Source organism: Phragmites australis, chromosome 2 (assembly GCF_958298935.1).
Source record: "Phragmites australis chromosome 2, lpPhrAust1.1, whole genome shotgun sequence".
Taxonomy (NCBI): Eukaryota; Viridiplantae; Streptophyta; class Magnoliopsida; order Poales; family Poaceae; genus Phragmites; species Phragmites australis.
In genome coordinates this window covers 22,468,005-22,483,752 of record NC_084922.1, presented here as the reverse complement: position 1 = coordinate 22,483,752, position 15,748 = coordinate 22,468,005, and positions in this window count along the sequence as shown.

Genomic DNA, 15,748 nt, shown 5'->3' with positions numbered 1-15,748 from the left:
TCTCAGTGCCAATGTTAGCTCATCATTCTCCTTGTCTGCATGGAAAGAGCCCTACGAACACTAGGCGTGGACATCTCTAATCTTCTGCGTGACTTCCAGTTCTCGTTCACTTTTGAAGCATAAGCTTCCATAAGTCTCAAGAGTCAACCCTCTCCCATATGGGTAGTTCTTCGCTCGTGGAATCCACTCAACCATCACAGGTGTGACACTACTTTTAGTTACATCTTCTTCCATCTTCTCTCACTCATCAAGTTTCCTAACGTACCCGTGTGAGCCAGTTCAGTGGGGGTTAAAGTTTTTTTGGGAGTTGACCTTGTTCGCTTCACTTATCTTTTTTTCTTTCTCTGAATCCTTGTACTTCACAAAATCATTCCAAAAAATTTTCACTGTTGAATAATCATCCCAGTCCGGCGTTCGCCCCTTCAAGTGATAATCTCTATACAATTCACCCTTAAAATTCTTAAAATTCTGCCCATTATGACTAAGGCATGATGCTTCGCTATGGCCATGTTGCATTCTTCAGGGTACTTGAACTTTTGTGACAACTTGTCCCACATGAAATCCTTGATAGTATCAGGGACCGCCCACTTGTCACCTTGTTTGCCTCTCCAAGTTCTATAAGTGATTGCGACATGGTCCCTTACGAGACACCCACATGCTATCTTGAATGGCCCGAGCACATCTAAAGGTTTTATGGGCTCCCTAACTAAATCGACCTCCGTGATGACAAAATGTCTATCGGGCATCTTGCTGGAACCTCAACCACGCCTAATTCCTTCAGACAAGGTTCAATCAAAGAAGTCAAGTATATAAGTTTGGGTGCTTTGATTAAAATCATGATCATCGTATACCCAAATTCTTATCTAAAGGTAAAAGAGGTAAATGGTAGCTAGACTTATGTTCATGCTTTTTTTTTTTGCTTCTAGCTTATTTGCCTCGTCTACGATTGCATATGCATATTTCAATTTATTGCAGTGCCTAGTGTATGTTTTCATATGGTAGGTTGCTTGTGTTTATCTCTAACCCATGAGCAACCTACATAGTTTATTAGTAGTAGGTTCATTTCTTGGCACTAGTTTTTGCAATTTGTATCGTTTATGTACCATGATCCAATTTATAGGATAAATCCTCATTGTTATCAATAAAAATGCATATATATCCCATAAGTATTCAACACTTTTATGCACATATTTAGGGGATTATATCCTATAGGTTGTGATTTTGAGACTAACATGTGTTTCTAGTGACATCTTTGTAGTCTCATGGATCAATCAACATATCCCCGGAGGTATGCAATGCTTAAATATTTCAATTAGTATCATTGTCAAATATTTTATTCATTTAAGCTATCTCCATACATAATATAGCTTAAACTTCCTATCTAGACATATTGTCTAGTTGTGCATATGTTTCTTTCTCATTGTATATATGCACGTATAGAGGGAGTTTAGACTATATTATGGGAGTTTCATAAATTATGATCCATGTGCTTTCATAGCCTACAATTGGTATCATTCATTTGTAGTGATATCCATACAACTGATATCTTTTTATTGGATCATGATTTGTGAAACTCTGTCCCATATGCTTTAATATTTTTCCCTTGAGCTCAACATGTGTTTATAGCCCTTTTTAGGAGATTGTTGATAAAGGGGGAGAAGTTTGACGATCAAAGCAAGATGAAAGGAAGATGAACAATGCGATGAGATTGTGGCAACAAGCAAGACATCTAGGAATCCCGAAGTTGGCAAAGGGGGTGAAGAAAAGATACTAGGTGGCTAAATTGATAAAAGAGAAGCTCTTGCATAGGTCGTTCAAGGGAGATAGTGACAATGGAGAAAGGGAGAAATACAACAAAGGGGGACTAAGTGGTAAGAACATACATCCAAAAAATGCGGTAAGACTTTGTGCTCACTTATGATCTTTACATTAGGTATCATTTATTATTTGCTGATTGCTTTGGTTGTGTTGTCATCAATCACCAAAAGGGGGGAGATTGTAGCGAAAATGATCCTATTAGGTCATGATTGTGATTTTGGTGATTAATGACAACATAGTCAATGGGACTAAGATGTTTATCAAGAATATATGTTAGTGGGTTTTATGGATGCAATACATGAAGAAGCCACCGCAGTCGGAATAAAGTTGGACTGAATTGGAAAAGTCACAAGGAAGATTTGCCTCACCGTATAGTCCGGTGCTCTAGGTGTTAAACTCACCAAAGCATAATTGACAAAGGGGAGAGAGGCCTGAAGACCTCACCGGAAGGTCTAGTGATCAGAGAAGATACACATCGAAGCATTTTGTCCAGAGAAGGTTGTATCCATTGAAGTTGAAGATCAAAGCATTGGATGGTCCAGTGATCAATGTGTTGCACACACTGGACAATGAACAGTGCAAAAAGGCAGAACGAAGTTCAACGCATCGGATGGTTCGATGATGAAGGTTGTGCACACCGGAGCATTATTTCCAGAGAGGGTTGCATTGGCTCGGTTGGCTGAAGTCAACTCACTGGATAGTCCGGTAAGGGAAGAAGGAAAGGCTCGTATAGCTTAGGATAACTCACCGGATAGTCTAGTGATGGAGATAAAGTAAACACCAAAGTGTCTAGTGTTCACAAAGGCTTAAGTGGACTTCCAATGGCTAGTTTGTGATACTCACCGGATGACTCGGTGTTAGTACTATTGTTCTCACTAGATCATCCGGTGTTAACAACTTTTCTGAACTGTTGGGTTAATGACTAGTGCACGAGTTTGAGGCTATAAATACCCACCCCCTTAGCCATTTGAAGGTGCTGGAGTCCAGAGAAGTTCATATGCACCTGAGATGACATCCAAGCCACCAAAGTGCTTAAAGTGATTATCCAAGGCGATTAAGCACAAGATTAGAGAGTGTTTAGTGCTTATAGGCCTAGAGTGAATGTTGCTAGGTAATTGCTACCTAGAGAGTGGATCAAGGAGTGATCTAACCTTGTACCAAGTGGTACGCCAGCACCTTGTAGTCTTGGTGACTCATCGACAAGTTTGTTGACCCTCCGACTTAGTGTGGAGCAGCGAAGAGAAGCGTGTACGGGGACATGAGACCCTTTCTTTGGTGGCTCAAGCTCCAAAGTAATCATGGCGTTAAGGAACCGGAAGAGAGGCTAGTGGTGAGATCTTGCCTTGGTGGCTTGATGGCTTATTTGGGTGGAGACCTTGTCTTTGTGACATAGTGGCTCAAGAGCTATGACCAGGTGCTGACCGAGAACATATCCTTTGTGGAGCTCCAACGTGGACTAGGGTTGGCATTCATGCTATCGATACCACAGAAAAAATCATTATGCTGAGTTTGCTCTCTCTACCTTATTTACGTTTCTGCATTTACATTCTTCCAATTTACCTTATTATAGGTTGCAAGCGCTTTGATCGGCAGAATAGACACACTAGATAAACCTACATCACATCTAGATAGATTTTGATATAGGTTTATCTTGTATTGTTTTTGGATCCAAAATAGTTCTAAGTGTCCTAATTCACCCCCTCCCTCTTAGGATGTCACCGATCCTTTCACATTGAAATTATCACAACTTTTCCTAATGTACCTATAAGCATATCTGTCTAAATAAGCCTGTCGGTCGGCTTGGTACAAATCAAGCTAGGCATAGCCCAACAGACCTGATAAGGTTAACGAGTCGTGTCAACTCGTGTACCACATCCTCGGCCCATGGCACGACCCGTTAGCCACTGTGCCGTGTCAAGCTAGTCCGGGCACAGTTGTGGTATGTTGGGCCCAGCGGCACAGCGAGCACGATGCATGGCCGGTCTAACGGCACGATGGGGCCCGGTGAGCATGGCACGGCCGTTCCGGTAGCACTCAAAAAATAGAAACAAATAACTATAAACTTCAAAAAAATAAAAAATATATAGAAAATAGATTCACGCATGGGAGCAATACAAGTTCACGCGGTAACACTCCCAAAGTGCTCCATGCATATGGAGCCTGGTGAAGTATCTAGGCCTCTAATTCATGTTTTGGTAATTAATGACAATAAGAAATTTGTGGACTAACATGTTTATTTGAGTTATGAAAAGGTTAGTCACAAAGGTGTTGCAAAGCTAGAAAAAGCATGTGTGGAAAACATGAAAATGGCTAACTCAAGGCAAAGGTATAATTGTAGGGTATCTTCTTTTGTTGGTCAAAGGAGATTAGTGAAGAAAATTGACCAGATTGATAAGATAAATGTCGTACTATTAAGAGGAGTTAATATGCGTTTACTTGAGACATCTATAGTGCCACAATTGCTAAAACTTGCATTTCATATAGAGTGGAAATTTAGTTTGAGAGAAACCAAAGAAAGATAGCCTTTGGGGTGTTTCTAAGTTGTGGTGATCTGACCGCCAGAACGGCCGGTCTAACCGCTGTATAGCAAAAGCTATTCTATTCAAGTTTCAAGTGTCACGGTCTGACCGAAGGGCTTTTCTGGTCTAACCATTGTATAACCATGTTTGAGATGTGTTCGGACCTTAGTCCTGGTCTGACCGTGGTACGACTCAGTCTGACCGCCAAGGAACATAGGGGTTCAGACCCTCTGCTCTAGCTGGCGATCTAACTGATGGGCACGACCGGTCTTACTACCCAGGAACAGAGAGTTTTGGCACTCTGTTCCCTGCTCGTGGTTTGACCAAGAGGGTAGTGGTTTGACCGCCAGCCTGTGTTATAAGTCATCATCACGACTCTTTAAGGTTGAGCATTGAGACACTAGTGATTCTTCAAGCAAGCATCATCGACTTGTTACTCTTTAAGGTTGTCATCTTCTAGATGCCTTGGAGGTGGTTTCACCATTGAGCCCTTTGAAGAAGATTGTGAAGGAGCCACAATGGTGTTTGTGAGAGGCTTTGAGCACGTCTTGTCAAAGTGGCAAAGTGCTACTCTAGTGGAGTTGAGGTAGTGAGTAGTTCATTGCTCTATTCTAGTTTTAAGATCAAGTTGTTCGGTTTTAGCCCTTTCTCCGTGTGAGAATTGGATACTTGATAAAGAAGCGGTTAGAATATTGAACTCACCTCAACATGGATTAGGGGTGATCGGTAAATCACCGATACCATGGGATAAACTTCGAGTGTCAACTATTGAGCTATTTACTTTCTTGCAATTTACCTTATGCAATTTATCTTCCTAAAATATAAATTGTTGTATGTCACCCTAGGATTGCAAACCTTGACATAGCTCTTAGATTTTTCTTATTATTCTAGTAATCCTTTCGGCAAGTTTTCTTGATCGATTAGCAATTAGTTTTAAAACCGTCTATTCACCCCCCCCCCCTTAGTCGGAATCCTAGATCCTACAAGTGATATTGAAGCATAGAACTCCTTTTTATAGCGGATTTAACCATCCCGGAGTAGGGTTATGACTAGTGACGCTCATGTCAATGTGGGGAAGCATCCGTTCTTTGAGGGGTCAAACTATGCCTATTGCAAGGTTAGAATGACCGTCTATCTTAAAGCTATGAGCGGTAAGTTATGCGATATAGTGGATAAGGATTATGTAATTCTTAATTTTATTAATCTTACCATTAAAGATACGGATATTACTCTTGCAAGTGCTCAAGCTTTGAATGTGGTGAAAAGAGACACATTGCCACAAATTGCAACAAGAAAGGAAAGTATACCAAGAAGAAGGAGAGTGATGATAAGAAGGTATTTAAGAAAACTACAAGAAGAAGAAGGATAGTCAAACATGCTATGTTGAGTGGGATTTGGATGCAATCTCAAGCTCCGACTCCAATAATGAGAAGCCATCTCAAAAGAGTCTTGCCGGTGTAGACATCAAGGAGGCACATTCACTCTTCTCCACACCTTATTGCCTCATGGCAAAAGTAGACTCTAAGATATTATGTGATGAAGATGAATATTCATATGATGATCTAGTTGAGTTAATAAATGGTTTTGATAAATTCATGATCAAATAAAGAGCAAAGTTTAAGGAATTGAAGAGAAGACACACCTCTCTTCATGAATCCTATGAGGAGCTAAAGACATCTTATGAGGGTCTAAAAGAAACTCATAAGATGCGTAAGGAAGTTCATGACTCTCTCATTGCTTATGAAACCAATAAAACAAAAGTAGATGTGAGCATATCTTGCAATATTCTTGATGATATATCAACTTCATCTCTTATGTGTTCATCTACCTCGCATGATGATTTGCTTACTTTGACTAAAGCTATAGCTTGCAATGATGTCTTGATTATTGATGAAAATATCATGTTAAAAAAACGCTGAAAAACTAACCAATGATCTTGCGAGATACTATATTGGAGAATCCAAACATAGACAAGTTTTGGATAGTCAAAGGTTTTCTATCAAGAAGGAAGGTCTTAGGTATGTTCCCAAGAAGGGTAAGAAAGCATTCATCATCATAAAACCACTTTTATGAAAGGTAGTGGTTATTGCATGAAATGCAAGAATACCGGGTATGTTGAAAACGATTGCAAAAATGTCAAGGATAATTCATATGCATCTTTTGATTCATGCTATGTTCTTAAGAGATATTCTAATGGTAGTGTTAAAGCTAGATTTGTTGTCATTCCTATAATTGGTGCTAAAAAGAATGCTATTTGGGTGCTTAAAGCCTTGGTGACTAACATCCAAGAATCCAAATAAGTTTGGATACCTAAAAGAGCTTAAATTTGTTTTGTAGGTGGACTATAAATCCGGTGGGAGACATTGGGTACTAGATAGTGGATGCACTCAACACATGATCAGAAATCAAAGGATGTTCACTTCTATGAGCAATGATGGATCGGAATATGACAAAATCACATTTGGAGTTAATAACAAAGGAAAGGTAAAAGGATTAGGTAAAATTACTATCTTAAATAATTTATCTATCTCAAATATCTTACTAGTTGAATCTCTAAATATTAATTTGTTATCTGTTACTCAATTATGCGATCTTGATCTTTCATGCACTTTTCTCCAAATAATGTGATAATATTTAGCATGAAGAATAATAGTATAGTTTTCAAAGGTTTTAGATATGGTAATGTTTATCTAGTTGATTTCTCTTCTAATGATGCAAGCCTAAGCACATGTTTGTTTACAAAGTCATCAAAAGTTGGCTTTAGCATATAAGGCTTGGTAATGTTGGTATGAATTAACTAAATTATTTATTAAAGTATGATCTAGTTGTAGGGTTTAAGGATGTGAAATTTGAGAAGAACAAGATTTGTAGTGCTTGTCAAGCCGGAAAGCAAGTGGGAAACTCACATCCATACAAAAGCTTCATGTCAACCTCAAGACCTTTGAAATTATTACACATGGATTTATTCAGTCCAACCACATATGTAAGTATTGGAGGTAATAGCTATTGTTTTGTCATCATTGATGATTTCTCTATATAAACTTGGGTATTTTTTTACATAATAAGACTATTGTATTTAACACATTCAAAAGCTTTGATAAAAGAGCTAAAAAAACAAATTCGAGTTCAAGGTTAAGAAAGTGAGAAGTGACAATGGCTGTGAATTCAAGAACACAAAGTTTGAGCATTTTTGTGAAGAAAAGGGTATCAAACATGAATTCTCAGCCAAATACACTCCGAAGCAAAATGGAGTAGTTAAAAGGAAGAATTAGACTCTTATTGATATGGCAAGATCAATGCTTTTGGAATTTGATGTTTCGGATAATTTTTGAGCCGAAGCTATCAATACCGCTTGCCATTCATCAAATAAGTTATATTGACGCCGGTTGTTGAATTAGACTCCATATGAGCTACTTATTGGAAGAAAACCAAACATCTCATATTTTTGGGTATTTAGATACAAATGCTAAATTCTAAAGAAAGGTACCCATTTATAAAAATTTCAAAGAAAATATGATGAAGGTTTCTTACTTGGTTATTCTTCTCATAGTAAAGCTTATCGTGTCCACAACCAAAATTACGGTTTGGTTGAAGAGACACGTGATGTTGAATTTGATGAAACTAATGGCTCTCAAGATGAGAAAAAAAATTAGATGACGTAGGTAATGATGGTTTGAGAAGTGCTATCAAGAATATGGCAATAGGTGACATTAAGCCAAAAGAGGAAGATGAACAAGAGGATGATTCATCTACCTCAATTCAAGCTATTCCATTTACTTCCACTACAAATGATCAAATTCAAGCTCATAATGTGGAAGACATAGATGATCAATCATAACAAGCTACCACTTCATCAACTCCATCACAAATGCCGGTAGCTCATCCAAAAGTTCACTATGCCATTGTCAAGGATCATCCCATTGATCAAATTGTTACTGACCTTAGTAATGATGTTCAAACTCGTTCTCGTATTCCTTTATTTTGTGAACACTATCTTTTGTATCTTCTATCGAGCCTAACTATATAGAAGAAGCTCTAAATGATTCGGATTGGGTGAATGCAATACATGAAGAGTTAAACAACTTCACCTACAATAATTTATGGGAATTGGTAGAAATACTAAGAGATCATAATGTGATTGTCACAAAATGGGTTGTTCGGAATAAGCAAGATGAAGAAGGAATTGTTGTGAGAAATAAAGAAAGATTGGTTGCACAAGGATATACTTAAGTCGAATGTTTAGAATCTTACTTGCTTTTGCTTCATCTCATAATATCAAGTTATATAAAATGAATGTAAAAAGTGCCTTTTAAATGGTAAAATTAGTGAACTTGTCTTTGTTGAACAACCTCCAGATTTTGAAGATCCTAAAAAGCCAAATCATATATATAAACTCTCTAAAGGTCTCTAAGGCCTTAAACAAGCCTCACGTGCGTGGTATGAGAGACTTAGATATTTTCTTGTTTCAAAAGGCTTCAAAGTTGAGAAAATTGATACTACTTTGTTCACTGAATCTATTGCAAATGATTTCTTTGTATATCAAATTTATGTTGATGATATTATTTTTGGGTCTATTAACAAAGATTTTTGTGAGGAATTTAGAGAAATGATATCAAGGGAATTTGAAATGTCTATATTTGGAGAATTGAATTTCTTTCTTAGACTTCAAATCAAGAAACTCAAAGATAGGAATTTATTAGCCAATCAAAATATTTGAAGGATCTATTGAAAAAATTTGGTATGGAAGATGCGAAGCCTATCATGACTCCTATGGCAACAAATCGTCATCTTGATCTTAATGAGAGAGGTAAACTGGTAGATTTAAAGCTTTATAGATCCATGATAGGTAGTTTGATTTATCTTACCGCATATAGGTCCCATATCATGTTTAATGTATGCATGTGTGTAAGATTTTAAGCATCACCTAAAGAATGTTATTTGATGGCCGTTCGGTGTATTTTAAGATATTTGAAACACTCTTCTAGTATAGGGCTTTGGTATTCAAAAGGTGCTAAGTTTGAGCTAATCGGATATTCAGATTCCGATTATGTGAGTTGTAAAGTAGACAGAAAGAGCACCTCCGAAAGTTGCCAATTTCTAGGTAGATCACTAGTTTCATGGCCTTCCAAGAAACAAAACTCTGTAGCACTATCTACTACCGAAGCGGAATATGTTGCCGTGGATAGTTGTTGTGCTCAATTGCTATGAATGAGGCAAACTTTGTTAGATTATAAAGTCGAGTTCAAAATAGTGCCTCTTTTGTGTGACAATGAAAGTGCTGTAAAATAGCCACAAATACAATCCAACAATGTCACATCCCAAAATCCGTAATCACGTGATTAAGCTTAATCATGTGTCATTAGCGTCATAATTAAATTCGAGGGAAAATTATTTTGGCACATTAGAGAAATTTTTACAAAAATTATTTAGATAAAAGAAAGAAAATTGGGAGAGAAAAGAATAGAAATTGCATTGAAAATACCTATTTTCTCTAATATATTGGCCCCACAAGTGGCCCCACCATCCCAACCACCAAATGGGGCAGCTTCACCTGCTCCCTCTCTCTCCTCCCTCACTCCCCATGCCCTCACTTGAGCAGCTCAGCTGCAGCAGCCCCTCTCCCTCTCCCACTCAAGCTCCATCTCCCTTTCTCCCAAAATCCGAGCTCAAGTGGAGGATTCAAGGTATGCATATGGTACCATTGCCATTCTCTAGCTCATGAGCTACTCATCAATCCAATCCATTTTCGTCTTCGTGGAAAAATCGAGTAGTTCTTGAAGTTCTTGACGTTCTTGAGCTTTTTGGAGAAAAAATAGAGTTTTGGTAGAAAATGAGTTCTAGAGTCATGTTGCTAGTTGATGAGTAAATTACAGGACCCTTGAACTACCCCTAACATGTTCCCTTTAGGCTTGGAAAAGATCGCAACTCGAATCGACCAAAAATCCACTCGAGAACAGCTTTTCTGGGCTGACCCAGATATTCCGAACTCACCCGGATACTCCGAGTTTAACAGAAATTATCCGTTGAATTGTGTTCAAAATTAGTTAGGGTTTAGGGTGCGAGATTAGTTTAGAATCTTTTGGATAGGGCATATGCACGTTTGTGAAGCACAGATTTGTAAAGTGAGTTGAATCACCCAAGGGAAAAGTTGTGAGGAACCCAAGTCTGTATCACTCGGATAATCCAGATAAGCCTGGAGACTCCGGGTAATTGCATTATCGAGTAACTAGGAGCTTTGTTCGGAGCCTCACATGGAGTGTCCAGCACATCTCGGATAGTCCGGACCAACCCGGAGGTTCCGGGTTAAGTAAGAGTAGTGGCTAACCGAGAGCCTTCCCCGGAGGATGGCCTGGATACTCCAGAACCCGGATATTATGGATTCACCCGGATACTCTGGGCCAGTCAAATAAAAAGGCAGTAACCGAGCGCCTCTTCCAGAGGTTCACCCGGAGGGTTTGAACCCAGATACTCCGAGCCAGTCCGGATACTCCAGATGGCTGTTATTTTTTAGATTTCATTTAGATCATTTAGAATTGCATTGATTCGCATGTCTTATACTTCCAGCATGTTTTTGAGCATTGTGGCATACCTTGTTGCATTCGTTCATGCTCATCATTGCACGTGTTCTTGTTTAGTGAATAAAGAGCCGGAGCGTGCCGCGGTTGCAGTTGAAGACGACTCTAGTCCTCCAGATTTCTACGAGTGTTGCGTGGGTAATTGTAGGTAGCCACCTGAGCAGTAAGGCAAGCAACTAAGCATATTGCACCTTTGTTCAATTAAATGAAGTCTAAAATTGATAAACTATGCTTATGTACGTTTGCATGCGTCTAGTCGAGATTGGGTACAAGTGGGTAGATCCTATGTTGAATGCATTACTTCTACCTTGAAATGTTGTTTATCCTTTTCTTGTAGCCTTGAGTATGTTGTTGATGTCTAGATTACAAGTTAAATCGAAATGCTTGGCAATGCATAGGTCACCGGTAGAAGTCGAGGAGTGAATTGTCTCATCGTTCGTGAGCATAGGCGTTATTTACTTTCATAATGATATCAATGTTGGATATGAGATGATGATGGTTGTATGAGTAGTGAGTATGAGACGAGATGTGGGCGGTGTTAGGAGGTGTTTATCCTGCCAAGATGCGGAGTTCCCCTAGGTAGGGCAGGAGAGGAAACCGGACACCGTAAATCCCTTGCGTCGTTTAAGCACTGATCGTTGGTGTAGTCGACTTTAGCACTTATCATACTCACCACATGCCGATCTAATGGTAAGGCGAGCCAAATACCTTTGTAACTGTGGTCATTTGGGACCTGAACATCGACAGTGTGAGCGGGTGGGCTTGTAGTGGTAATAGTTTGCTCCAGGAGTAGTTCTAGTACTGCCGCGCCGAGCGATGCATGTTTCAAATGATCGGGGCTTATTGGGAAAGGTTGATATGAGTACCCCCTTGTATGGATCTGTGTGGTCATTGTATGGTCCTCAAGTTGAGTGGGTCCAGGAGTATCCCCTGCAGGGTATAAAAATATTTTGAAATGTCGCACTCTCAGTCATGAGCATGCTTATGTCCATCTGCATCGGTCGTAGAGTTTTCGCTTGTGATTGATAGTTGGATATGTGGGAGATGGTTGAGTTGGTCCTTTGTTACATGTATATTCATAATGGTTCTTTTTATTCATGTTCAGTTGGTTATGGTAGGTTAAAGTTATGTTGTTGTTGTTGGTTAAGTTAGTTGCTCACACATATGTGACTAGTTTGCTTACCGCTTATGTTTAACTTAACCTTGTGATTTTTCCTTGCTAATGGCTCAATGCATAATCCTTAGAGTCGAACTATGTATATGTGCTCTATATGGTTTAAGTCTTGCGAGTACCTTCGTACTCATGCCTGCGTTTTTAGGTGTTGCTGGTGAGGAAGAGCTGGTGTTTGGCTACTTCGTGCCTGCCGATCAGGGTGGTGGGCAAGAGTAGTGCATCCTACTCTGAAGGTGGGGTGTTGAGACGGTGCCTAAGGGCATGCGGCGCCGTTCTCTTTTGTTGTATAGTTTAACTTTCCGCTGCGAATTTCTTTTGTGGTTGGGAGTTGAGGGGTTTTGTCTCCTCCTAGCTCGCTTTTGTTGTAAATTGTTGAATTCAGTTGCATGCTTAATACTATTAATATAAATGTTATTACTCGTTCTTTATTAAGCCATGTTGTGATGTACATGTTGGAAGGCATGTGTTCCGATCCTTGGGCACAAAACACGTGCCGGGACTACCGGGATGATATTTTATTTAATCATTGAGGTTGTGATTATAAATAATGATCCTCCTGGTGATTAATTAGAATATTATTTGGACGGTTCCCCACAAACATTCTAGAACCAAGCATATAGATATTTACCATTATTTTCTTATGGATCATATAAGCAAAGGCGATATCCTAGTAGATAGTGTGAGGACCGAAGACCAATTAGTGAACATCTTCTCTAAACCTTTAGATGAGAGTTGTTTTTGCAAATTGAGAAATAAGCTCAATGTCATTGACTTCTCAAATGTTTCTTGAAACAACAGGCACATAATGTTTGTGCATTTACATGTTCTAGTAATCATACAATGCTTTACATGCTCATATTGCTTATGGTTATTTACTTCTTGAACATGCTAAATTGTTGCAATATTTCAATTCAAGTTTTTTCATCTATGTTTATGGTTGAATTGTGTTGCATATGGTTCAAATCCCATATCTCATCTCTAAAGATCATAGGTTATCTCAATATTTCACTTCCTAGCTCAAGTCCAAGAAGTTTTGAGTTTTCTGGTTCCAGCGGTCTGACCGCCAGAAGCCCGGTCTGACCCCCAAATCTATATAAAGAGTTTTCTAGCCTTTGGACTCCAACGGTCTGACCGCCGTAAGTCGCGGTCTGACCACCAGTGCCTGATATGGCCGAATCATTTTCTTTCTTTATCTTCTCCTCTGGTCCCCATCTCACCAAACCGAGCTTTTGTTCTCTCTCTCACGAACACATGCTCTCGGTGCCAACTCAAGTAAACTCAAATCCTTCGTCCTCGATCGATCTGAAACCATCCCCGATCCAACAATGAACTCCTCTGATATGTCTTCTCGATATTTTCTCGATTCCTTCCCTTTTTACCATGTATTTCTAAGCTTTTGAAGCTTAGGGTTTGAAGGGTATGATCTATCATATGAGGCATGGATTTGAGATGAAATTTGTTGGAATAAGTTGTTAGCATCTAAATTGAGTTATTCTCAAAGTTTGATCAGTTGGAACTTCAATTTTAATCAAAATCCACCATTTGGATATGTCTGCGCGCTCGTGATCAGACCGCGGCCTGTGCCAGTCTGATCGCCAGCAGCAGCAGAATTTGTTTCTTTCACTATTTCATCATGTATCGTTCCTTTTCTTTGATCTAATTCCTTGTGACATCTCTTATGATCAGTAAAAGTGAAAGTAACCTTGAGGGGAGGTTGAAAAAGATTGTGGCCAGTTGAGGTAAGGCTAAGAAAAGATTAGCGAAATCGAATTCTGAAGATGATCGTTGGGACTACAATTGGATGCCTTCTCAGGATATTGGTGAAGAAACCTCGTCTTTTATTGGTAATGTTGATCATGACATGGAAGATATCAGTGATGAGGATCTTGAAATTAATCATCAAGCTTATGGTGGGTATAAAAAATCTTGGACTTCAACTGAATATATTAGAGCTAGAAACATTATTAGTATGCTCTATATAATAATGCTACTCAACCACATTTTTACACTATGGTTCAACAAGATACTTTCTATGGTCATCTTCTGCATATGAAAATCTATGAACAAAAGTGGATTGATTGGGTTTATGTGAAAAGTCAGCCTAGCATGAATGGTTTAGCTGATATCTTTCAAGAGCTAGGTCTTCATGAGTTTGTGAGCTTTTAATGTGATTGGAATGCAACTATCATCAAACAATTCTATGCAACAGTTGAGATTTCTCATGAGTCTCAGAAAATTGAGTGGATGAAAGGGTCCAGAAAATATGAAGCATATTTCAGGGATTTTACAAGTGCTGTGAGAATCCCTTATGATGTGGTTTTATGGCTCTATTGATATAAATGATGAAGATTGCTTGCCAGAGGATGTTTGGAGAACTTTTTATGAGCCATTGTGTGTTGTCTCTAAAGTCACCCTTGGGACAGTGACTGGGTTAAAAGTGCTACCTGCAACTACCAGTAAAATAGTGAGAGCCAATTTTGCTCCAAAAAGTGAAAACAGTAATGCTATTCGGGATCATTATTGGAATATCATCAATCATATCATGAATAGAAGAAAAATTGATGTGATCAAGTATATGTTGAAGGTTATTGATGATATCATAGTGAGCATAGCTCTAAATCTACACTCTGCTCCATATATCATGTCTCTCATTCTTTTGAAGTCAAATTTCTGCCAAACATCTTGTGATATAAATGTATGGGATACAAGCCTATCAAAGTGCATTGTTCATAGATATCAAGGGAGTCAGGGTATTCTTGCAGCTCAGGGAGGTTAGAATGAGGAACCTCAGCATTATGTTCCTCCTCAGGCTCAACCAGCTCCAAAGCCAGTTCCTCCTCAGTGGGCATCTCTAATTGGTTTCTTTGATTCATATATGGTATTTATTTAGCAAGGTATTCAGCAGAGCTTGGATGCTTTTCAGGCGAACTTTCAATAGACCTACTATCATCCTACTCAGCAGGACATAGCTCTCGCTCGTGAAGACATTGCAGCTTTGAATGTTCAGAACCAAGATTTGAATGAAATGTTTAATACTTTACTTCTTGGACAGCAAAGTCTTTAGCAATAGTTTAACACCTTCTTTGATCACTTCTACAATATCTATTTAAGGCCTCCTCCATCTCCTCCTCAAGATGACTAGATCTTTTTGGTACTTGATGCCAAAGGAGGAGAAGTTGGAAGAAGTGAGAAAGAGGGAGAGCGAGAGATAATCTATCTTTTCATCTTGTGCAACAGATAATCTATTTTTTCATCTTTTCTATGCATAAGACTCTATCATGCATATAATGTGATGAACTATGTTGCATCTTTATTTATTTTGGTTGCATGAGAACTATGTGATGGACTATGTTTAAGTATTGTAATATGATGAATTATGTTTATATTTGTTTTGAATATATATTTGTATTAGAAATCTCATTGATTATATCATTTTCCTCGGATCCAAAAAATCAAGGTAAACTCACCAATTTTTTTTTTTTACAATCTAAATAATTTGTGTCATGTATCTTCTCTTTAATTTTATGGGCACATATGTAAGGGAAGCTTACCTTAACATGAGTTTTTGATAGCATTTATATCCTTTAATTTCATACTTTTGAAATTCTTGCTATGGAAACTCATCACTGAGTTTTCTCTATGCCATGTGCTAAAAGCGGGCT